The sequence below is a fragment of the Periplaneta americana genome, chromosome 2, assembly GCF_040183065.1.
Source record: "Periplaneta americana isolate PAMFEO1 chromosome 2, P.americana_PAMFEO1_priV1, whole genome shotgun sequence".
NCBI lineage: Eukaryota > Metazoa > Arthropoda > Insecta > Blattodea > Blattidae > Periplaneta > Periplaneta americana.
The window spans coordinates 65,484,358-65,510,142 of record NC_091118.1 but is presented as its reverse complement, the minus strand read 5'-3'; the positions used below and the strand labels follow the sequence as shown (position 1 = coordinate 65,510,142).

At 37.3% G+C, this 25,785-nt stretch overlaps 1 protein-coding gene across 2 annotated transcripts in view; it reads right to left on the bottom strand.

Annotated features, from left to right (window-relative positions):
• Positions 1-25,785, bottom strand: part of LOC138694310 (uncharacterized) — a 511,848-nt gene that overhangs the window by 440,697 nt on the left and 45,366 nt on the right. Inside the window, exon 2 of one of the 2 annotated variants that reach the window (XM_069817898.1) lies at positions 13,959-14,054. The exons of the other annotated variant lie outside the window; for it this stretch is intronic. The gene's annotated coding sequence lies outside the window, so the exon portion shown is untranslated. The remainder of the gene's footprint in view (positions 1-13,958; positions 14,055-25,785) is intronic. 2 annotated transcript variants of the gene reach the window in all.

Here is a 25,785-nt window from a genome sequence, read left to right as displayed (position 1 = left end):
TCAAAGAATAATAACAGGCATTTTCCATATTTTTCTGCGTTTAATTTCCCCCTCCCCCGAGTATAATTTATATTTGTTACTGTTGATCCAAGATATTTGAATTTTTCTACTTCTTCGAAGGACAAATTTCCAATTTTTATATTCGTATTTTCATTTCGTACAATGTTCTAGTCACGAGACATAATCATATACTTTGTCTTTTCGGGATTTGCTTTCAAACTTACCTCTTTAGTTGGTATTTGACTATGGTCTTTAAATATTTGACCGGCACTGTACATTTGAAACTTTGCAGTGGATCCATTCTTTTCCTGCGCCCTTGCTCCTAGACAGCATCAGTGCCTTCGTGTCACGTATGATTGCATGTCCTGTGTCAGAAACCAGGATATGCCACTGACTATAGGCCTGTATGATTACCAGTAATTCCGCGTAAGAATAGATTTTCTCATTGCGGATTAAAGTATCTACGTAAATTATATTCAGCGGTGCTCAAGTGGATGAGTTTAATGGCGAAGCAGACATGTTGGACTGGAGGGCGAAATGAGAAATGTCACGGGCAGAAGCTTAAGGTGAAACGAGGGTAGGAGTCACCAGTGGCCGAGTTTGACATCAGTGGTCTGTGTCATGGATGTCCCTCGATTTGGTTTTGTCCTGTAATAGAAACAGACTTGTCATTCGTCTGTGTCTTTCTCCGAAGTTGGGCCAGAAAGTCCGAATATAGAGCGTTGAGTAAGTACTGCATGCATACAAAAACAAATGAATAAATAATTCAAACGGAGATGCCGCTGATGTGTTCGTCCGCTTCTATCGCAACTTTATAAACGAATAATGATGGAAAAATCCATATGCAATCTGCTTTGAAGCTAGAAATTGAACAGATGTGTGGTAAGGATTAAGTCCAATTTCCATAGAAATCGCCACAGAACAGTAATAGAAAATAGCTAAATAATAAAAATATCAATAATCCCACTCACATATATATCGTGTTATTTCCGGCCGCATTCAGAGCTGAGAAATCCATTATGCATATTTCAATGCATATTTCAATCAGGAAACCTAGAACCGCGTGTTACCGAGTTCAAATAATACGTTTCGTTTACACTATTATTAAAGCCAGCTATCCCTATTATAGGCCATCGAGGCCAACAGAACAAGCAGAGGTTAAGGCTCCCACCTTTGCAGATAATAAACATTGTAGCAGTAAGTATGTCAGTCCTATGTACTTGTCGCTTTTATCCCCAAGGAAAACACTCGAGTACTCATTTTTGTTGAGCTGTGTGAACGCAGCCCAACGAACGTTATCTTTTGTTCTTGGAAAAGTGAAAATATTTATAACTTATAGCAAACATATACTGCGTGTTCAGTTCAAAGTGTGTCATGGCTCGCTGTATGTCGTCATGTGGCTAGCCGATGAGCCTAGAGAATTCAATTTTCCTACATTTCCGCAGAGGCGTATTACCTATATGCTACAGAAGTTGCCTAGCAAGTACGGCGTTCATTCAGAAGAGTACTTACCGATATGTACCGTAACGCCGGTAGTGGCAGGAATGTGAACTGTTTGGAAACACGTACTGAGGTGAGTTTTTTCTTACTGTAGGGATATGGGGAGAGGGTTAAGACCATTACTTACGTAGAGTATTTGTTGACATTAACTTCGACGGTCAACATGGACACGGAGCATTTGATTTGTGTTGTGGAATGTTGCCGTACGCAACCGATGATTACAAATACTCTGGGTACGACTTACCCGCCCAAAACACAGTTCGAAAGAGGTTATGGTAGCACACAGACCGTACAGACCGCCATCTGTTGCTACGACGTTCAAGTTATACCGTACACGTTCTCAAGTTCAGATTGAACGCCTTGATTAATAGGCAACTTCTCTGACATAAAAACTGAAACTCGCTTCAAATCGCTGACTCACCAACAGTGACGTCAAGACACACTTTGAAATGAACACCCAGTATAATATCTAGACCAGCGATGGGGAAAAGTAGCACAGTGTGTTCCCTTCCCCTCAATCATAGTTGAACCCCTCCCACTGCTAGCTTGCAGACTACCCATTCCTATATCTGTTTCCGTCCAAATCGCGACCACAAGTCTGCGAGTATCAGTGGTGGAATCATGTCCCACGGCAAAGTAAAAAAGATACATTTACAAAGACGAATGGGAATAGAAGTACTTTTGTGTTCCCCGAAATAACAAAGCATTGTGTTTGTTGTGCAACAAGGAGGTATTCTGCTCCTTGTTTAGTGTGTTCCGGCATTTTAAATCCCCCCATGAACAGAATTACAGTGAGAAGAATTTGGCAGATAAATATTTGAATTTGTATTTATATCGTGGTGACATTGTTATAACAGAAATCCTGATATTACAGTATCGTGACGGTTTTGTGTAGTCGTTTTACAGATTAAACGCTAATTTATGTCCTTTTTTAAATAGGGCCATCCCGCAACAAGAAATTGTTAGAATTAAAACATTCATTAAAAACCAAAGACGAGCCAGCTTCAGTTTGTTTAGCAACAAACATACTTCGTGTTAGTTATCTTTTCTCAAAACATATAACAGAGAAATTTAGGTGTTCTCGGAAGGGAGTAACAACTTCGGCCCCAGGTTTTATAACACGATAATAGCTAAATTCCTAAACATACAATTTGCTAATGCTTCTTATTCTTATAAAATCAATTAAAAATTGCTGTTAACAGAGAAAATTTAAAGTTCAATTATTGTGATATGTGTTTTCTTCTTCTTCTTTTTTACTTTTTACTCTGTTATTTAATAAAATTTCTTAACATTATGTGGAATGCTCCCTGAGCACGAGTATGTAACTCTTTCTGGGTGTGCTTTAGTATTTTTATATTAAAAAATCAAGATGTATCTTTGTTCAGGCAATAAAATATTATTATTATTATTATTATTATTATATTGTTTCTTTTGTAACATTATTTATATATTTGTTAATTATTCGTGCTAACAGTTCATACGTTGCAAGAAAAGTATTTGCATTCTATTTACTTTGTTCATTTCTCATTCGATCTCTTTACCGAATGAAGTAACACAATTATTATTTTCGTTCTATTTATGTAAATACATTTTAATTACTAAAGCGTAAACGTTTGTTTTGTCCTATTAACATTTAACAGCACCCTATTAGTTTAGGGCAGGAGTATAACAACACAACTATTACATCGCGTTTCTACTGGGTTTAGCCACTGCACAGCTTTGGACTCGCCTTGTAAACACTCAAACCTGGAAACGACGAAATACGCCTGACCTTGCTGACGTAGGTGTGGAGTGAGTAAGATGCTGATTATGTTCGTTCCACCCCTTTTCCCCATCGCTGATCTAGACAGTGGATGCGGGATGACTTATCGTTGAATGTAGGTGCACATTTACTATTTGTTACATTTTTTTCATTCAGACCATTGGCTCAACAGGTTTTAAACGTAAACAGACGACGTCAACATGCTACTGTATCTCCGTACAGTCAGAAGGAAAAGAAAAATAACATACTGTAGTAGTGTAGCACATAACTTGCAAGTTCAGTCCTCGTCATCATTGATGCAATTACCAGCGTTGCAGTAAACGACGATACATTCTCGTAAGTCGTCGAAGCTGAATCGTCTTCGCCTATCGCTTAAACAGTTTTTGTATCGTGAGAATTTCTTAAGAAAAACTCTAAAATGGGGACCACTCAATTTCTTTAGAGGAATGTTTGCACTGAGCGTCATGTTGCACGTATCGTTTAGACCCGCACAACTAAATGATGATGATGATGATGATGATGATGATGATGATGATGAATGATGAATGATGATGTAGATGGTTCCTCAGATTTCATTTCAACGCATTTCCTGTGCGATGTACTGTTGCAATGTTTCTCTATAGCCTGAGTTCTGGTTTTTATTTCAATTTTACATACATTACACACGATATTGTCTTCGTCAATACATAAAATGTCACTCTCAAACTTCTTAATTGCATTTCGTATCTCTAAGCGAATTTAACGTTTTGACTTCGACATTATGAATGGATCAGCACTACACTATTCAACTCGTACTAAATACTTGAGCAGGATAACACAACTGCACACATTGCGTTGCAATGTGGACCGGCGTTCCTTCGTTATGTACGCTGCTGTACTCGCCAGGTACACAAAAGACGAACGACGCGGCACGTGCCATATACTCTGATACGAAACAACTTCACTTTTCCTTAAGTCATCCCGCATCCACTGTCTAATAATATATACAAAACAAATCTAATTGCAGTAAGGTGTGACAATAAATTGTCGCAATGGATAGAAATTCATACAGGAGTAAGACAAGGTTGCGGTCTTTCGCCGTTGCTATTATATATATATATATATATATATATATATATATATATATATATATATATATATATATATATATATCAAATAATTAGAGAATGGAAACAATTATTGGATGTATACAACTCAATAGACATTTACAACTAGATTCATTACTTTTTGCAGACGATTTAGCTCTGGTGACATCCTCAGAAGATGAATTACAACGTTCAATTTTTAATTTTACCAAAATTGGAATTAAATATATTATGAAAATTAATAAAGAAACAAACTAAAGTTATGGCCTTCTGCGGAAAATACCCTGTGCCTAGCAAAATATGTTTAGATTCAAAAGTATTAGAAAGAGTAAATTATTTTACATATCTCGGATACACATTATCTTTTTTCGGTGAAGTAGACATTTCACAGAAAATTTCTAAATACACCAAAACAATGGGAATAATTAACAACATTATGAAACCTTCCCTAGTACAAAGGGATACTAGAATTCGCCTATACAAGACCTTGGCGAGACCTGTACTTTGTTACGGCAGTGAGGCATGGACATGGAGGAAGAAAGACGAAAGCAGAATAACGGCCAATGAAATGAAATTTATGAGATATACACCGGGATATACGAAATGGGAATCACAAATGCAATGAAGATGTAATGGAAGAATTACAACTAGAACCTGTAATTAATCACGTAAAACATTACCGGAACAATTGGATAAATTATCTGCATCGCATGCGTAGAGATAGAATTCCAAAAGTCATGCTCCACTATCGACCAAACGGGAAGAGATCTCTCGATCGTTCTAAGAAGCGCTGGATTGAAAATTCAATTGTGAGATCGTAACATGCCATATACTTGAGAAGAAGAAGTAAAAGAAGAAGAAGATATGGATTTATATGTTGGATGGACGGATGGACGAATAAATGAAAGGAATGAATGAATTAATTAATTAATGTTATTGTTGCTAATGTGTTGTTGTCATGGAGAGAGTGATTAAAAAATTAATTGACTGCTGTAAATAAAGCCGTTGTTTAGGTTGCTAAGGACAGTGAAAGAGAGACAAATTTGGATACGAGTTATTGATAAATGTAATCAATATAAAGTGAATGAGATAATAGTGATGAGGAAGAAACATAAGATTACAAAAAACGACGATGACAACGACGACAAATTTCATAAATAGGTAACGACAGGGGGGAAGAAATAAATTCGTTCGAACTCGTTGGCCGTCGCAGGTCCGCGATCATCGGTGTGAGTGTGACTTCCCTACATAGTAATTCTGTATGCCGGGAGGTTCGAAGTCGCGTACATACAACATGTAACAGTCACGCAAAGTACGTGGGAGGCTCAGCACGCGATGAGGCCGCATCCCGCCCAACTCACATGCGATGCGACTGGCTGACTGGCCTGCCAGGAGATAGACTACTAACGAATCCGTGTAGGGCTTTATTACACTACGCACATAGTTTATGTCTTGTTTTATCATCAGTCAGATACGTCAGGTTCCCACGACCACCTACAAACGTGAATTCCGTACTGGATTAAAGTGAAAACAACAGCAAAACGGCGAAAATATTGGTATAGCAAGTAAAACAGAAAGCAAAATGGCGAAATTATTGGCATAGAAAGTAAAACAACAACAAAATGACGAAAATATTGGACTAGCAGGTAAAACAGATATCCATTTTGAATCTTGCGTACACTACTTTTAACACTTGAATATAATTAATTTATTAACTACTGGACTTACTCGTGTTATTTATGTAAGACTTGTCTGGCTTACAGCTGTTTCAGTGCTTCACGCACCATCCTCAGAGCCTACTAGATCACGGTGTCATCAAGAAACTTCTCTGCCTGTTATGTGGATGTGTTTTATTGTTGAAAGGTGTTGAAGAGTGGAGTCCATCACACAAAAACACACCCCGATCAAATTCTCAACACACAGATCAATTTCAGTACACACACACTATTTGACTCCACTCTTCAACACCTCTCACCAATCAAACACACCCACATAACAGGCAGAGAAGTCGGGATGACGCCGTGATCTAGTAGGCTCTGGGATGGTGCGTGAAGCACTGAAACAGCTGTAAGTAGGACAAATCTTACATAATTAACACGAGTAAGTCCACTAGTTAATCAATTAATTAAAACAGAAAGCAAAACAACGAAAATATTGTCATAGCAAGTAAAACAATAGCAAAACGAAGGAAATATTGGCATAGCAAGTAAAACAGAACAGCAAAACTACGAAAATATTGGCATAGCAAGTAAAACAGAACAGCAAAACGACGAAAATATTGGCATAGCAATTAACACAGAACAGCAAAACGACGAAAATATTGGCATAGCAAGTAAAACAGAACAGCAAAACGATGAAAATATTGGCATAGCAAGTAAAACAGAATAGCAAAACGACGAAAATATTGGCATAGCAAGTAAAACAGAACAGCAAAACGACGAAAATATTGGCATAGCAAGTAAAACAGAACAGCAAAACGACGAAAATATTGGCATAGCAAGTAAAACAGAACAGGAAAACGACGAAAATATTGGCATAGCAATTAACACAGAACAGCAAAACGACGAAAATATTGGCATAGCAAGTAAAACAGAACAGCAAAACGACGAAAATATTGGCATAGCAAGTGAAACAGAATAGCAAAACGACGAAAATATTGGCATAGCAAGTAAAACAGAACAGCAAAACGACGAAAATATTGGCATAGAATTAACACAGAACAGCAAAACGACGAAAATATTGGCATAGCAAGTAAAACAGAACAGCAAAACGACGAAAATATTGGCATAGCAATTAACACAGAACAGCAAAACGACGGAAATATTGGCATAACAAGTAAAACAGAACAGCAAAACGACGAAAATATTGGCATAGCAATTAATACAGAACAGTAAAACGACGAAAATATTGGCATAGCAAGCGAAACAGAATAGCAAAACGACGAAAATATTGGCATAGCAAGTAAAACACAACAGGAAAACGACGAAAATATTGGCATAGCAAGTAAAACAGAACAGAAAAATGACGAAAATATTGGCACAGCGAGTAAAACAGAATAGCAAAACGACAAAAATATTGACATATAGTAGTAAGTAAAACAGAACAGCATAATGACGAAAATATTGGTCTAGTGAGTATTGTTAATTAACGTTATAACTCTGAGAAGGTGGAGCCGGAGAATACACATTAACATATTAAATGATAAAGAATTTGAAGGAAGAAAATGTAAGCTCAAACATTTCATAGAGATATAAAAGAATAAGTACCGGTATAATATAACAAAAGAACAGACATAATCAAAATAATCATAACACAGAAAACTAAATCATAAGGAAACAAAACATACGAAGAAAAGAATTATAGATTATCCATCGTCGAAAATAGAAGTGGGCGATAAATGAGGGATGAATTTTACCTGGAGCCCTCTAACGGTAGCAGTGTTTTCTTACGTGCTGTAAATCTATGACAAGGACTTTCTGGAGGAATTTTATCGCTCTTTAAAATAGATCGCCCTCAGCCGGGGTTAAACACGCAAACCTCGAATCCAATGGTTAACCGCTACAACACCGAGGACGACGCAAAGGAGACGAAATAGAGAAGAGAAACCAAAAAGGGAGACTGGAAAGAAAAGAAGAGAATAGGGAGAACAAAGCACAGGGCCACCGCTGAGACAACACAGGGCAATACATGGCAAGGAACTAACACTCAGGGCCTTCGTCTTGACTTCCTGAAGTCAGAAGTTGGGTAATATAACGTGCCGGATACGTATTCAGAGACAATACTTACGTTTCCCTTGACAAAGTCAAATGTAAGTAAAAAGCAAGTGAACTTGGAGTTCGACGTCATCATATAATGACGTAGTACTTTCAGCCCATAGTTGCTCAAAACGAAAAGTAGGGCTACATTTCGCTTCAAATTTATTATTTTTAAAGACAGCCATTGAAAGGGAGAGAATCGAAGATGAAGGTGAGGCCTACATCAAAAATCGTACTGGAATTTGGTTCCCAAATCTATGAATAGGTTCCCAGTTCGTCCCAGAGCTGTACCCGCGTTGGTTCCTGGTTGATTTCATCTGTGTACTGCAAATGGTTCCCGCGCTATATCAAGCCAGAAAACATTTCCCTTCTCATTTTATACAGACTTAGGACTGTCAAATACTGTCTAAGGTAGCATGTAGGTTAAAAATGTTTTGCGCTTGGCAGACACACTGCGTCGAATAACTTCATAATTTTATTGAAAGTTGCAATATCACAAGTGTTGTGGTTGTGTTCAACGTTGCATTTCATTACAATTATCTGAATCAGAAAGTTTCACGAAACAGTTACATCCTCTTTTAACACAAGTATATCTTTCCACACCACCAGATAATGTTTTCTGAAAACCGAGCTTGTGATCGTTGACCATTGAGAGTTTTTTCCTCTTTTCACTGAGCATTAAGTGCAATACACTGCCACTGCTCTGCTAATCACTGTAACTCATGATCGGTATTTATATTTTAACATAGATGGAGCCACGGGTCACGATCGATTATTATAGGTGGCGTTATAGCCAATAACAACCACCTCATCCCGCTGTTGACATTTCAACACTATCACTATTCTGCTACATGATCGATTAACATCCCCGTCCCACACAGCTTTGGAACCTATTCACGTTGGTGATATTTGAACATGGGGAACCTATTCACGTTGTTGATATTTGAACATGGGGAACCTACTCACGTTGTTGATATTTGAACATGGGAAACCTATTCACGTTGTTGATATTTGAACATGGAGAACCTATTCACGTTGTTGATATTTGAACATGGGAAACCTACTCAAGTTGTTGATATTTGAACATGGGAAACCTACTCAAGTTATTGATATTTGAACACGGGGAACCTACTCAAGTTGTTGATATTTGAACATGAGGAACCTGCTCACGTTGTTGATATTTGAACATGGGGAACCTACTCACGTTGTTGATATTTGAACATGGGGAACCTACTCACGTTGTTGATATTTGAACATGGGGAACCTTCTCACGTTGTTGATATTTTAACATGGGGAACCTACTCACGTTGTTGATATTTTAACATGGGGAACCTACTCAAGTTGTTGATATTTGAACATGGGGAACCTACTCAAGTTGTTGATATTTTAACCTGGAGAACCTACTCACGTTGTTTATATTTGAACATGGGGAACCTACTCACGTTGTTGATATTTTAACATAGGGAACCTACTCAAATTGTTGATATTTGAACATGGGGAACCTACTCACGTTGTTGATATTTGGCCAAGGGGAACCTACTCACGTTGTTGATATTTTAACATGGGAACCTACTCAATTTGTTGATATTTTAACCTGGAGAACCTACTCACGTTGTTGATATTTGAACATGGGAAACCTACTCACGTTGTTGATATTTGAACTTGGGAAACCTATTCACGTTGTTGATATTTTAACATGGGGAATCTACTCAAGATGTTTATATTTGAACGTGAGGAACCTACTCAAGTTGTTGATATTTGAACATGAGGAACCTACTCAGTTGTTGATATTTTAACGTGGGAAACCTATTCACGTTGTTGATATTTGAACATGGGGAACCTACTAACGTTGATATTTGAACATGGGGAACCTATTCACGTTGTTGATATTTGAACATGGGGAACCTACTCAAGTTGTTGATATTTTGTTTGGGAACCAACTGAAGAACAGCGACATCAAAGAACTTGCCCACAAATATGTGGTGAAAAATAAATGAGACGTCGTTTAGTTTAGTTTCCGATAAGGAAGAAGAAATGGCACGAAGTTTAGTGCACAAAAAATATAAGTAATACTGATAATATTAATTATATGATAATTGAATTAGAATTTAATCTTATGACTGAATATAAATCCTACGTTTTCTTCCTACTAAAGTCTGGTGTAACTGAAAGTGAAGTTGAAATGACGTTCCTGAATACGGCTCTTGTTATGGAGAGAAAGACTGCTGAAAGGTTTCCTCCGACAACTTCAATAAATATTTATCTCCCTAGTGTAGTTGAGGCATAATATAATTAAAAGAACTGCGAATACAATGAGCAACGTATCCATCTCTAAGGCTTGCGTATGCATTGGTTATCATGTTAGGCGTTGAATCCGATGTTCTCGGGTTCAAAACTCGCCGATGGATTTCAAACGGGAATATAAATTTTGATGCTATGTTACAAGAAATCCAACGAATAAATAAGTTATTCTATCGTCAAGAAACGAATTTTTAAGTTAGTGAACAACTTAATTATAGGCTGTTGCTTAAGTGGCAACGGATTGCTGCTTATCGTTGAATTGAACTGAATTTTAGGGAGGGGCCACTATGGCTCAGCACTTGCTTACAAATACGAAGACGTGAAAGATAAATTGGGTGTCGTTTAGGTTTTTGGCAAAGAAGAAGAAATGGACGAATTTAGTGCACGCATAATTAGGCCTATCACTGATAAAACATATTAATTACATGAAAATTAAATCAGAATTTTAACCTTATGTTGAATAAAGTACATAAATAAAAGATTATAAATCGTGGTTGCTCCAAGTAAAAAAGCATAGTCTATTGTAGACTATTTCGTTTATATGACGTCATTCCATTTTCGACCAATGAAATGTAATGAAACTTTGAATTCCCACCAATCACAGTCATACATCGTGATAATTTTTCCAACACGATTTATCACAATCAATTTATCGCATGGTATGGTCGTCCTTTTGTTTAGTCAGTGTCCCCAACTGTTTCCCCTTAAATAGATGAACATGAATCCATTGTACTAAATGAAGTACGAAATCCTACTTCCTCATCCACATCTCCATCTTCTAATTCCATGTCCATTGTATCTAAAGAAAGTGACAGTCCTTCATATCAATTGCACATATAATTAATGTGTTAATCAGGTTATTTGTAATTATACTCGTATTATAAAATGTTTAAATTAAATTATGATTTCAGGAGATAATGAAAATATATTTCTATTATAACAAGAGAAAAGCGCAGTACTTGTAAATAACATTGTTAAACCTGTATTTCGCTTTTCTCAATTGGCATTACCAGGTTCGAATTAAGATTTCTAATGAGAGGGAATAGAAGCTTAGATAGAAAATACTATACATAAAATTATTATTATCTCCATTCCATACTGCTCAACGCTTGGTTGCACTGAGTTGCTTGTCTTGCATCTTGGTCATAATAATTATATCCATGAACAGGCTTAAGATAAGATGTGTAATTCCTAAGTTATTGATTGTCATCAGCTTGTTATTTTCTTTTTTCACTTTATAGTCTACTTTATAAAGTATACTCATATTAAAACAATTATATTTTGTGAGGAGGGATAGAAAATAACCATGGCAAGGATTTTAATAGGAATTTATGAGAGGGGGATAACTTTCCAATAGGGGGGAAATCCCCCCCATCTCCCCCGTTAATTTGCACCCTGAGCATTACTGAATAACAGCCATTTTCTTTATTGCAATAATCGATATTCATATGTTTCAACTTCTAACGTCTGAATAGGTTAGGCCTAAGTATTAATCAATTGTTATCATTTTGTGAGCGAATTTCAGGGATATATTATTTACATTTTTATTTTATTCACGAAATAGTCCCAATAAATGTCACTTGGGGTCTGAGATTTCCCAGATAAATCGGGTAAACTCAGAACTCTTGTGACTTTACTATAGATAACATACCCAGTTCTCGACAAAATACAAAATTATAAATCACGATGGATACATTATATGAACAGAATGCCACGCAATAGATTGCGTAGATTACTTAAAAATGACACCTAATCAGGCACAAGAAACAAGAAAGACTATTGAAGAGACTCCTCGACATCTGATTTGAGATCGAAACAGGTCAACAGTGGCCTAACTTCCTTTGATGATGATGATGATGATGATGATGATGATGATGATGATGTTGATGATGATGATGATGATGATGATGACAAAACTCATTAGTTCAGGCAAATTAAAGCACTAAAAGTGAGGTATTTATTTATTTTATTTATTTAGTAGATTTATTTCTAGTGGCAGAGTTAAGGCCATAAAGCCTTCTCTTCCAAGAACAGTATAAGAACAATAGAAAATCGTCGTTGTTCCTGCAATAACTCCTATGTGCAAAATATAAAACTTTTCAGTAGGAAGAAAAAACACATTTATTCATTCTATGGCAGTGGTACATAGGAGATTGTCAATTCTTACATTTTCGAAAGAAAGAAAGAAAGAAACATAATTACATATAGGATATTTTATTATTTTCTGTATCACTATTTAAGTTATTTATAGAGCAAAAATCTGAAAATCGATAAATATGTCACATAGGAGTTATTGCAGGAACAACGACGAAATATAAAAATGGCAGAAATACAGGAACAATGTACAATTACTACTACTACTACTACTACTACTACTACTACTACTAATAATAATAATAATAATGATATTAATAATAATAATAATAATAATAATAATAATAATAATAATAATATAAAACAAGTTCAGTTACACGTAATTCTAAGAATCAAACACTTACAGAAGTAATTGTTAAAATAATAAACAAAATGTATATATTAACAATAAAAATCATATATTAGAAAAAATTATAAGGTATAAGGTTGGTCTTCACGTATCTTTAATCTTACTAGCTTTTGGCTAAGTTACGACTAAAGTGTAAGTTAAGTTGTGACTCTGAATACAAATTCTGCGTTTTCTACTTATTGAAGTCGGAAGTAAGTGAAAGTGAAGTTCAAGTGACGTTTCTGAATATGACCCTCAGTCCTATGAACTAAATATAAATTTCTTCCATTGCCCACTTCGGGAAACGAACCTGGAGCCGGGAATTGCATATACTATATACGCTCTCCACAGAATCAAGGATGCGGACTTATTTAAGATATGATAATGATCGAAGCTTTGTAGACCCCCTAAACGTAACCACAAGCTGACATTTCAATATCTTAACACCGATATAGAGTGCTTATTTTTAAGCGTGATATTCATTTTAAACACTCAGTTACAATTCAAAACAGACACAGTCTCTACGAACTACCGCTCTGCACAAAACGCCGAGTTAATTGTACTTGTATCTCTTTAGCATTGAGTGGGAAGCACATTAGCGTCTGATACACGTTACTCCTCTGTTTATGACGTCATTTGCATAGCAACAAAACGTTGAGCATCACAGTTTATACTCTTGTGGATGTTAAGCTAGTGGCTGTTGTGATAGGCGGGACGTGTAGCACGGAGTAACAAAGCTTGTTTGGCAGCACGCTACCATCGGCCATGCTGTTCGGTCTGATGTTCAACGAAACAACAGGGTCAAATGCATCTACATTAAAAGTCATGTTTCGTAAAAAGTATCAGTTGTACAGGGCCATCATTTTATTTTTACTTCAATTTTTATTGTACCTGAGTTTTTTAATGTACTTCACTCCCACCCCTTCTACTAGTAAACTTCCAATGCAGTCAAAGTCGCCTTACGGTCATAGTAAATAGTACTGAGTTAGTGAGTATAGTACGTTCCAGAAATATGTACGCGTTTTCCAGTGACGAAAAAACTTTCGATATTGAATCATATTTTCGCACAGTACCTGTCGTCCGTTTGCCTACGTCGAATCCCGGTTTCTCCCACCGGCTTCTGCTCGCCCCTCTGTAAAGGCTAGTGTGTGGACTGTCTTAGCTCTTTTCTGAAAAAAAATAATTTCTGTTAGGAATTGAACGTCTACATAATATTATTAAAACTGTAAAAATAACTTAAATAAAAGGGTCTCATTAAATAATTAACTGCCACGTGATTTCCCCCTTTTCTACGACCCTGCGACAAAACCACTTGGACAGACAGTAGATAGCATGTCTGAGTAATTTTATCTTTTCGGATCGGGCAGAAGTGAAGATTGAAGTTACAGTACGCAAGGTACTCTTTTATAGAGTAGGTACAGAATTATTTCAACATTAGTTACTAGTGCGAAGGACGAAACTGGTAATTGGAATTAGGTACAATAGTCTATAGTGCGATAATATGCACAAAGAACTGAAGCCTGTATCGAAATGAACGGCCACCATTTAAAAAAAATGTGTTTACATACCATATTATGATTATTTTTCAATTTACCTTCATTCTCTATATTGTTCGCTAATGTGCTGTAGACATTAGGCCTACAATATAGGACACTGCATAATGAATACGTCCGCATGGATAGCTCAGTTCGTGCGTAAAAACAATTGTTAATACTGTACTGTATTTTGATTAAACAAAAACCTAATGAAAATTTTCAAACTCAAAATCGCGATATTTCCTAGTTTACGTAAATTGATGATCTACTTTTCTTCCTTCCTATACCTAGTAAAGTGATTTGTTTGTATTTTACGCAGTATCATCGAACTCCAGCCGTGGAAGGGGATAGCAAATGGTGTTTCCGGTTCTCAACCGTTAATCCAAAGGTATAGCCAGGTTAATATTAGAAATGTTAGCAAAAATAAAATGATGTCCCTGTATATTAACATAATTATATCATGTCATATCTTATTAATAGGGCTAAAGGATATCAGGATAGTAATTTCTGTATAGCCTACATTGTTTACCGTTTCCGAGTGTCTCTACTGTCTGTAAGGAGCAGAGAGAGTGAACATTCGACACTTCTCAATAGTAGACCTGCTTAAGTGACGTGATGTTGTATCAGAATGCCAAAACAAAAATCCAACAAAGAACAAATAATTAGGCGACTGAATTCAGAACATGGGGAAATTGTGTTTGACTTATTTGATAAGAATGATATTTTTGTAAATGTAATGTTTGTTCCGAGTTAATTAATTTGAAACAGAAGTAATCCTGTAAATATAAATTCCATTATGAGTCCATTCATACGGAGCGGACTGTACAAGTAGCCGCTACAGTAACTAGTCCAGTGTGCACACAAGCATTTTGTAAACACAGAGCTCTACGTACGATGCAGCGTAGCCTATAACCAATACTTTTTCAGCCCTACTTATTACAGAAGAGCGCAAATGGGGTGCGTATTGAGAGAATACAAGTTTACTATACGAAGTGCAGTAATGACGTCACGAGTGTGGATCAAGTTGTACTTCATTGGTACGCTAATTTTACGCTCACAACTCACTGGTGGTGGATGTGATTCCCATCATTCATTTACCATTCTTCGGCAGTTCTATGCTTACTCCCGTACTTCTATACTTGTTAGCACATTTCTTTACTTCCACCTTTAGTTCTTCATATTCATCCACACATTTTCACTTCTTTATTCGTACATCTGCTACTACTACTACTACTACTACTACTACTACTACTACTACTACTACTACTACTACTACTAGGCTACTTACTGGCTTTTAAGGAACCCGGAGGTTCATTGCCGCCCTCACATAAGCCCGCCATTGATCCCTATCCTGAGAAAGATTAATCCAATCTCTACCATCATATCCCACCTCCCTCAAATCCATTTTAATATTATCTTCCCATCTACGTCTCAGCCTCCCCAAAGGTCTTTTTCCCGCCGGCCTCCCAACTAACACTCTATATGCATTTCTGGATTCGCCCATGCGTGCTACATGCCCTGCGTCTGGATTTAATGTTCCTAATTATGTCAGGTGAAGAATACAATGCGTGCAGTTCTGCGTTGTGTAACTTTCTCCATTCTCCTGTAACTTCATCCCTCTTAGCCCCAAATATTTTCCTAAGAACCTTATTCTCAAACACCCTTAATCTCTGTTCATCTCTCAAAGTGATAGGCCAAGTTTCACAACCATACAGAACAACCGGTAATATAACTGTTTTATAAATTCTAGCTTTCAGATTTTTTGACAGCAGACTAATGACAAAAGCTTCTCAACCGAATAATAACACGTATTTCCCATATTTTTTTTGATGGGCGATCATAAGAGTACAAGTCAATTTTTGGCGAAATTGAGATATGTACAGTTTTGTCGTCATCAACTCGATATCTATGTCTGGTAAAAAGAGAACAAGTCAAAACCTGCTGTAGAACGCCGCATTCTCTGATGCACATAACAGTATCTTCAAAATCATGTACGATGTTAAACAATTTTTTTTGCTCTCCTGTAAAATAAAGTTTTTTGACTTGTATTCTTATGATCCTCCATCAAAGATTTATTCTGCGTTTAATTTCCTCCCGAGTGTCATTTATATTTGTTACTGTTGCTCCAAGATATTTTAGTTTTTCCACCTCTTCGAAGGATAAATCTCCAAATTTTATAGTTCAATTTCGTACAATATTCTGGTCACGAGACATAATCATATACTTAGTCTTTTCAGGATTTATTTCCAATCCTATCGCTTTACTTGCTTCAAGTAGAATTTTCGTGTTTTCCCTAATCGTGTGTGGATTTTCTCCTAACATATTCAATTCGTACATCTGCACTAACAATAAGTAGGCCTACAGCATTTCTTTACTTTCTACTGCAATTCTTCTCATCCTTCCGCACTTTTTACGTAATTTCTAATCATTTATTTATCTTTATTCCAAAACATCGGTAAGCTATTCCGAAAACAAATAAGTCTCGGCATTTGAATCTGTAGTTATTTGTTGAAGAATTCGGATCTCAACACTTCTCTGCGGACAATTTTTACAAATGGAGAATACTTTTATTACAGGTACCCGTAAGTCTAGTTTCCCAATTATAAAGCAGTTATTGACATTGAAAGCGTTATAATTGTTGCTTAACTAAAATTGATGTTGATTGCTGATGTTTCTCTTGTTCAGTGCCAAGAAATATGTGAAACTGCGAGACAATAAGAACTATCAGTAATATGAAAAATAAAAATTTATCAACAGTAATCTCACTAGAGGTTTTGATTTATCTAGAGAAAATCAAAACTCGAGTGGGATTTAATTGACTATTACACGATTAGAAGAAAGTATATAAAGATTAGAAGTAACGAAGTATTCCAATACAATAAAATATTAATTGACTTACGAAAATACAACTGTCTTCAATTAATGTATTATTGTACCATCTGAACATTGCAAATGTTACGCTAGATGCATGCTAAATGGCAGTGGTGTGTTATAATTATGTGATGTTATCAGGTGTGCCAACTATGGAATCTTCATTGAACTCTGTGGACGGTTACCAGTCAAGAAGGCTTTGTTGATTCAGTTTCATTTTTATTAAAACATTTGCATTCCACTTCAATCATCCGGATCCCAGTAATCAACGTCACTTGACAGATGATTTTCAATAAATCTTAGTATTAAACAATCTCTGATACGGGACTATCCATAATATCATATAGCAGAAGCTATAACAAACATAACCTAAATAATATAAAGACAAGTGTTAGAAAAGTTTTAATTAGGGATGATGAAATAAACAAGAAACGTTTTAGTTAACGATGATGAAATAAAAAATAAACATGAATAATTAAAAAAAACAATTATTGAAAGTACAATTTTCAAATTTGAATGTTTTAGTCGTTGGTGGTTCAGTTGATGTTATATTGGACGTGTGCGTAAAAGAAGTGAACTCGTTGATGTACATGGTGTATCCCTCAAGTTATTCAGGATTTCCGAATGGTGCTCTTCATATATGACCAGTGATCTTTATTAATTCTTGTTCTTGAATGCCAATGCGAGTCATATTTGAAAGTGCTGTGCATCGACTGGAGTGGTTTGTTATTTTTGTGTTTTTTGACTCCAGACCAGTGTAGTTTGAAATGTTGGCAAACAAAAAAACAAATGCTAGGGTAGTGATAAAAATAAACAAATGCTAGGGACGCGATAAAATTAAACAAATGCTAGGGACGCGATAAAATTGTGCGATAAGCAGCCATGATTGTTTGAAAGACGTCCTTTCGTACCGTTTTATTGATCAAAAGTAGTATGACGTAGTAAAAGTGTAAGATGATCACCGTTTTGAGGCGATAGGAAATATAGGAATTTGAAGGGGAAAAGGTAAGAAAAAAAAAACAAAAATAATAAAAAGGGAAAGACTTGAGAAGAAAACAACAACACATTTCACGTCCAAATCCTGGAGAATAATTTTTGGTAACAGAATGAGCAGGGCCTGTGTTTCATGAAGGCGATAGTTGTGCGGAATTGGTTCAGCAGAAATGTTGTGACAAATTCCATTAACACTAGTTTCACATTGTAATGCAGTTCGTGCACTTGTCGATAAATTCCGTGAAATCGACTCAGTGGAGGACGTCGAACGGTGCGGGAGACCAACTACTATACTGACAGAAGACAATCTACTGGATATTTGTACTTGATACAGAGTCCGTTAAAATCATTACGTAAGTTAGCACAACGTATCGCCTTACAACAGTGTAAAAATCTGTTCGAAAAGAATTAAAATTATTCTCCTACAAAGCAATGTCAGCACAAGAACTGAAAGCTGCTGTCTATGAAACGCGGTTAAGCTATTGAGAATGGTTTCAAAATTTCATTCGGCAGAAATGTATTAATGTGCTTGATGTTACTATATACACGGACGGGGCCTACATCAATTAACAGAATACAGGATTATGGTAGTGGATAATCCTCACAGTTCACTTATCACAATACTACATGATCAGCATAGGCGGAATTATGGGGGGGAAAGGGGCACCCCCCCCCAAATTTGTCTGAACTCTTTTTTTTTTTTCTATTAACGTTATAAAATATTCAATTCAAAAGATCTTATTTGCTTGTGTTTATGATTAAGTTTCTGTGCTTAAATTGACGAATTAAGTCCACACCTGTGGTGTAACGGTTAGCGCGTCTGGTCGAGAAACCAGGTGGCCCGGGTTCGATTCCCGATTGGGACAAGTTACCTGGTTGAGGTTTTTTCTGGGGTTTTCCCTCAACCTAATGTGAGCAAATGCTAGGTAACTATCGGTGCTGGACCCCGGACTCATTTCACCGGCATTATCACCTTCATCTCATTCAGACGCTAAATAACCTAAGATGTTAATAAAGCGTCGTAAAATAACTTACTAAAAAATTGACAAATTAATGTCTTCAGATTATGTATCTGGACTATAATATTTATTTTAAATTTCTGAATGTGTAATAATTTCTATGCCTCATTTGAGGAATGAAAGCACTGCAGTGTTTCTTTTGTAGCAGCCTGTGTTAGAAGTTTGCAAGTGTTCAGGTCGCTACTTGGAGACGTATGAATAACATACTGCACAACAATGCAGAAAAAAGAAAAGTGATCCCGTATAATGTTTAAACTTAAAAACGAGATTAAATAAAATCATTAGAGTTTACATTTCATATACTCTTCAGGAAGGTAAGCTTCATATAAGAAAGTTTCTGTTAGCACTGTTACGTAGTTTTATTGATGCATGCATGTGTTTCTGAATGAGAGAGAAAAAAGAGGGAGATTGTTTTAAGTTATGCTGTATTAGGCCTATAATTTGTAATAGACCTACAGTTCAAGCCCTATACAACTCGGTCTGAAACATCTCAAATATGGATGTAACACTATAAGGAACATGCTCCCCGAAAATACTTTTATTAAATGATCATATTCCGTTATTTGATCAGAAAGAGAAAAAGGAATTGGTTGGGTCACTGGTTGAGAATAAACTGCCTAAAGAAGGATGCACTGAAAGGAATGGTGAACGAGAGAACAGTTAGGGGCAGAAGAAGATATCAGATGATAGACGACATTAAGATATATGGATCATATGCGGAGACTAAGAGAAAGGCAGAAAATAGGAAAGATTGGAGAATGCCGGGTTTGCAATGAAAGACCTTCCCATGGGCAGAACACGTATGTATGTATTCCGATATACTGAACCACGGTCAAGCTATAACGGGGGGAGGAGATAAATGATGTCCCCCATAACACCGTTATATGGGGATTCTATTGTTTTGATTTGCCCCCCCCCCCACAGAAACAGTTCCCTCTCCGCCTATGTTGATCAGAAGGGTTGGCATTTCCAGACGCCGCATTGTTGGTCATATTTTCTTTAATGAAACAATCAATAGTGAACGTATTTTCTCTGAAAATCTGTACAATTTCATTGACCAACTTGAAGAAATGAAACCAAGTACGCATCGTTTCAGCAAGACAGCGCCACTGCACGCACAGCTAGCAGATTTCTACAACATTTGACTGGGATTTTTATAAAACGCATTGTCTCAAAATCTCTGGCCCTCACGTTCCCCAGACTTGATATCACCACTTTTTTATGTAAAGTAGTGAAATGTGCAGTGTATTGAGATCACCCACGTACACTTGATGAAATGTAAGCTGCATTTACCGCGTACCAGTGCACATTTAGCAACAAAAAGTGGTGAAAGTGCTTTAAATTAAACTAAAACGTGTACAGACCTATATTGATACTCATGGACAGCACTTTCAATATCTATTATAAGTTCATAGTGGGAAATACATAATGACTATTAATATGAGTATTAGCCTGTGCAATAGGAATTGTTGAAAGTGGTATCCGTCTGCATTCATACATGCCTTTACTCTACTTTTTTATATAAAATTCGAATTCACAAGCAAAATTTCTAAGTACGTCTATAGTGTATGAGTTTTTCCTCACCCTTATCTGCTTTCCTGAATTCTGGCAAGAAAAGAGAGTGACATCAGATTCAAATTGTGGTTGCTACGGCGACACTGCTTCTTTAAATTTCAAGAACTTATACTTTCTAGGCGAATAGTGCTTACTTCACATCACGAAGTTCCACTGTTTGTGTATTTCTAATGTTATGCTGCGAGAATTTCTGGATTTTACATGGGCCCGCTAGGACTGTAGGACCATTACTGAATGATGAATCAGAAGAGTCACTCGATAAAAATTGTTTTTTATTTTTTTAATTTGTTTATTTTACGACGCTTTATCGACTGCGCTAGTTATCTAGTGTCTCTGTGATATGAAGGTGATAATGATGACAACGAATTGAGTCCAGGACCCAGCGCCGAAAGTTATCCAGCATTTGCTCTTACCTCGGAAAAAAACCTCAACCAGGTAACTTTTCCCAACCACGCTTTAAACCCGGGCCTGCACGTTTCATGTTCAGACATACTAACCGTTACTCCACAGCGGTAGACAAAAAAATTTGTTAATGAAAATTAACTTAAGTTTAACAAAGAATTTTTAGAGTAAACGGTGAAAGTTAAGCTAGGGTACACCACTTCATAGCACGTTTGAAATTACTGGCCTAACCTCGGGGCTACCTGTTGAAGACCTCGGATTATCACCTAAACCCTCACCATACTCTCTCTAACCTTGTAACAAACCTTGGTGTTTCGCTATGACAATCCTGATGATTAAGATGTGGTGTACCCTGACTTAATATTCAAGGATCAAATATTTTTCATTTATTTAAAACTTAAGTTAATGAATACAAATATACAGTAATAACCTAAACTTAACAGACCAAAAATTATTTTTCGAAAGCTAAGGAAATTAATTATATTTTCATAGTTCTTGATGCTATAATTCAAGAATCGTTAAATATATTTGAATGTTTAGGCTAATATGCAAGTTCAGCAATGTGAGAAAATTTAATTTTTTGTTCGTCGGCTTTTATTATGCTTATTGAATCAATATTAAAATGCACTGTTATCGTGTGTCGATGAAATATACATGAACTTTATCAGATACATGGTAATGGTTCAGTACTGAAGCATGTCTTCCAGGAAAACAAAATATCGTCAAATAAAAGTTCTGAGCACAGGACAAAGGCACAAAGGTGACAGCCAAGATCACATTCCGGCTGCCCAAAATTGATGTCTTTTTTAATTAATATCTTAAAATAAAAAAGGCTACAAAACGTATTTTTAATAAAAATAGAGGTATTCTCCATTGGTAAATAAAATATTATTCTCTGTGTGGATACATACTACAAACATATGAAAAGTAAAAAGACAGAACAAAATATCCCTCTTTTAATTACATTGTACTCCTACCTGATATTGGTCATTGATAATGGGGCTACTTTTCAGTCACTTGCAACTAAACTAACCCCTCACCAAGCACTACCTAACCTAGTTACTAAAAGTGGGGCTACATGTCACTAACAATGGGGGGGGGGGCTATTTGTCACTATAATTGTGGTTAGATATCACTGCAATTGGACTGTTTATGTCACTGGCAATGGAGGCTACTTCTCGCTAGCAGTGGAACTACAGTACGATTATTTAGTCCTGACAGTCGCAGGCGATGTGCGTCTTGGTTAGGCGAGTCCATTTAGTTACGCCAAGGGAAGTATGGGTTATTCACTCGCTTATCTTGGAAGCGATCGGATGTCATGCGTGCGGTATAGCAGTATGTTTCAGTACAATTAAGCTGTACTGCATTCCTTTGCCGACCGCTCGCCCTTATCTCTACTCCAGAACTCTCCCCACTCCTCCTATCACTTCCCCTCTTTCGCATCGCTGAGCTGTCACGGCTGAATAATCGGTCTGTACATACCGTAGGCAGGGGGCTACTTCTGACTGGCAGAGTAGGCTAGATATGTTACTGACTGTGAGACTACATGTCACTGGTAGTGGAGATACATGTCACTGGCAGTGGGACTACATGTTACTGGCAGTAGGACTGCGTAACACTGACAATGTGAGTAGATATCACTGGCAGTGGGACTACATGTTACTGGCAGTAGGACTACATATCACTGACATTGTGAGTAGATGTCACTGGCAGTGGGACTACATGTTACTGGCAGTAGGACTACATATCACTGACATTGTGAGTAGACCTCACTGGCAGTGGGACTACATGTTACTGGCAGTAGGACTACGTAACACTGACAATGTGAGTAGATGTCACTGGCAGTGGGACTACATGTTACTGGCAGTAGGACTACGTAACACTGACAATGTGAGTAGATATCACTGGCAGTGGGACTACATGTTACTGGCAGTAGGACTACATATCACTGACATTGTGAGTAGATGTCACTGGCAGTGGGACTATATTTTACTGGCAGTAGGACTACATATCACTGAAATTGTGACTAGATGTCACTGGCAGTGGGACTAAATATTACTGGCAGTAGGACTACATATCACTGACATTGCAAGTAGATGTTACTGGCAATGGGACTACATGTTACTGGCAGTAGGACTACATATCACAGACATTGTGAGTAGATGTCACTGGCAGTGGGACTACGTTTTACTGGCAGTAGGACTACATATCACTGAAATTGTGAGTAGATGTCATTGGCAGTGGGACTAAATATTACTGGCAGTAGGACTACACATCACTGACATTGTGAGTAGATGTCACTGGCAGTGGGACTAAATATTACTGGCAGTAGGAATACATATCACTGAAATTGTGAGTAGATGTCACTGGCAGTGGGACTAAATATTACTGGCAGTAGGACTACATATCACTGACATTGTGAGTAGATGTCACTGGCAGTGGGACTACATGTTACTGGCAGTAGGACTACATATCACTGAAATTGTGAGTAGATGTCACTGGCAGTGGGACTACATTTTACTGGCAGTAGGACTACATATCACTGACATTGTGAGTAGATGTCACTGGCAGTGGGACTACATGTTACTGGCAGTAGGACTACATATCACTGACATTGTGAGTAGATGTCACTGGCAGTGGGACTACATTTTACTGGCAGTAGGACTACATATCACTGAAATTGTAAGTAGATGTCACTGGCAGTGGGACTAAATATTACTGGCAGTAGGACTACATATCACTGACATTGTAAGTAGATGTCACTGGCAATGGGACTACATGTTACTGGCAGTAGGACTACATATCACTGACATTGTGAGTAGATGTCACTGGCAGTGGGACTACATGTTACTGGCAGTAGGACTACATATCACTGACATTGTGAGTACATGTCACTGACAGTGGGACTACATGTTACTGGCAGTAGGACTACATATCACTGACATTGTGAGTAGACCTCACTGGCAGTGGGACTACATGTTACTGGCAGTAGGACTACATATCACTGACATTGTGAGTAGATGTCACTGGCAGTGGGACTACATGTTACTGGCAGTAGGACTACATATCACTGACATTGTGAGTAGACCTCACTGGCAGTGGGACTACATGTTACTGGCAGTAGGACTACATATCACTGACATTATGAGTAGATGTCACTGGCAGTGGGACTACATGTTACTGGCAGTAGGACTACGTAACACTGACAATGTGAGTAGATGTCACTGGCAGTGGCACTACATGTTACTAGCAGTAGGACTGCGTATCACTTACATTGTGAGTAGATGTCACTGGCAGTGGGACTACATATCACTGACATTGTGAGTAGATGTCACCGGCAGTGGGACTACATGTTACTGGCAGTAGGACTAAATATCACTGACATTGTCAGTACATGTAACTGACAGTGGGACTACATGTTACTGGCAGTAGGACTACATGTCACTGACAATGTGAGTAGATGTCACTGGCAGTGGGACTACATGTTACTAGCAATAGGACTGCATATCACTGACATTGTGAGTAGATGTCACTAGCAGTGTGACAACATGTTACTGGCAGTAGGACTACATTTTACTGGCAATGGAACTATATGTAACCGGCAGTGTGATACATGATAGTGAGAGTGGGGTAGATGTCACTGATAGTGGCAGTATAGCTACGTGACACTGGCAATGGAGCAACTACATATCTCTGGCAGTAGGGCTAGATGTCACTGATAATGGAGCTACATGACATTGGCAATGGAGTTACTAAACATCACTGGCAGTGGGGCTACACGTCATTGGCAGTAGGATTACTTGTGACTGACAGTGGAGGCTACATGTCACTGACAGTGTTTCTATTACTCCCTGCCTATTAATATGAATTACAGCATATACACACTTCAGTAACGACTTATCATTTGCAGCTGATGACAACACAAAAGTAGGCTCAACAGCTAATCTGTATCAGTTGATAAAAAACATAGCAGAATCGTTAAAAAAAACTCTTAAAATAAGAGTTATCTTATATATATTTGTAGTCGTCTAACTTACTTACTTACAAATGGCTTTTAAGGAACCCGCAGGTTTATTGTCGCCCTCACATAAGCCCGCTATCGGTCCCTATCCTGTGCAAGATTAATCCACTCTCTATCATCATATCCCACCTCCCTCAAATCCATTTTAATATTATCCTCCCATCTACGTCTCGGCCTCCCCAAAGGTCTTTTTCCCACCGGTCTCCCAACTAACACTCTATATGCATTTCTGGATTCGCCCATACGTGCTACATGCCCTGCCCATGTCAAACGTCTGGATTTAATGTTCCTAATTATGTCAGGTGAAGAATACAATGCGTGCAGTTCTGCGTTATGTAATTTCATCCCTCTTAGTCCCAAATATTTTCCTAAGAACCTTATTCTCTAACACTCTTAATCTCTGTTCCTCTCTCAAAGTGAGAGTCCAAGTTTCACAAACATACTGGGTGTTCAGTTCAAAGTGTGTCATGGCTCGCTGTATGCC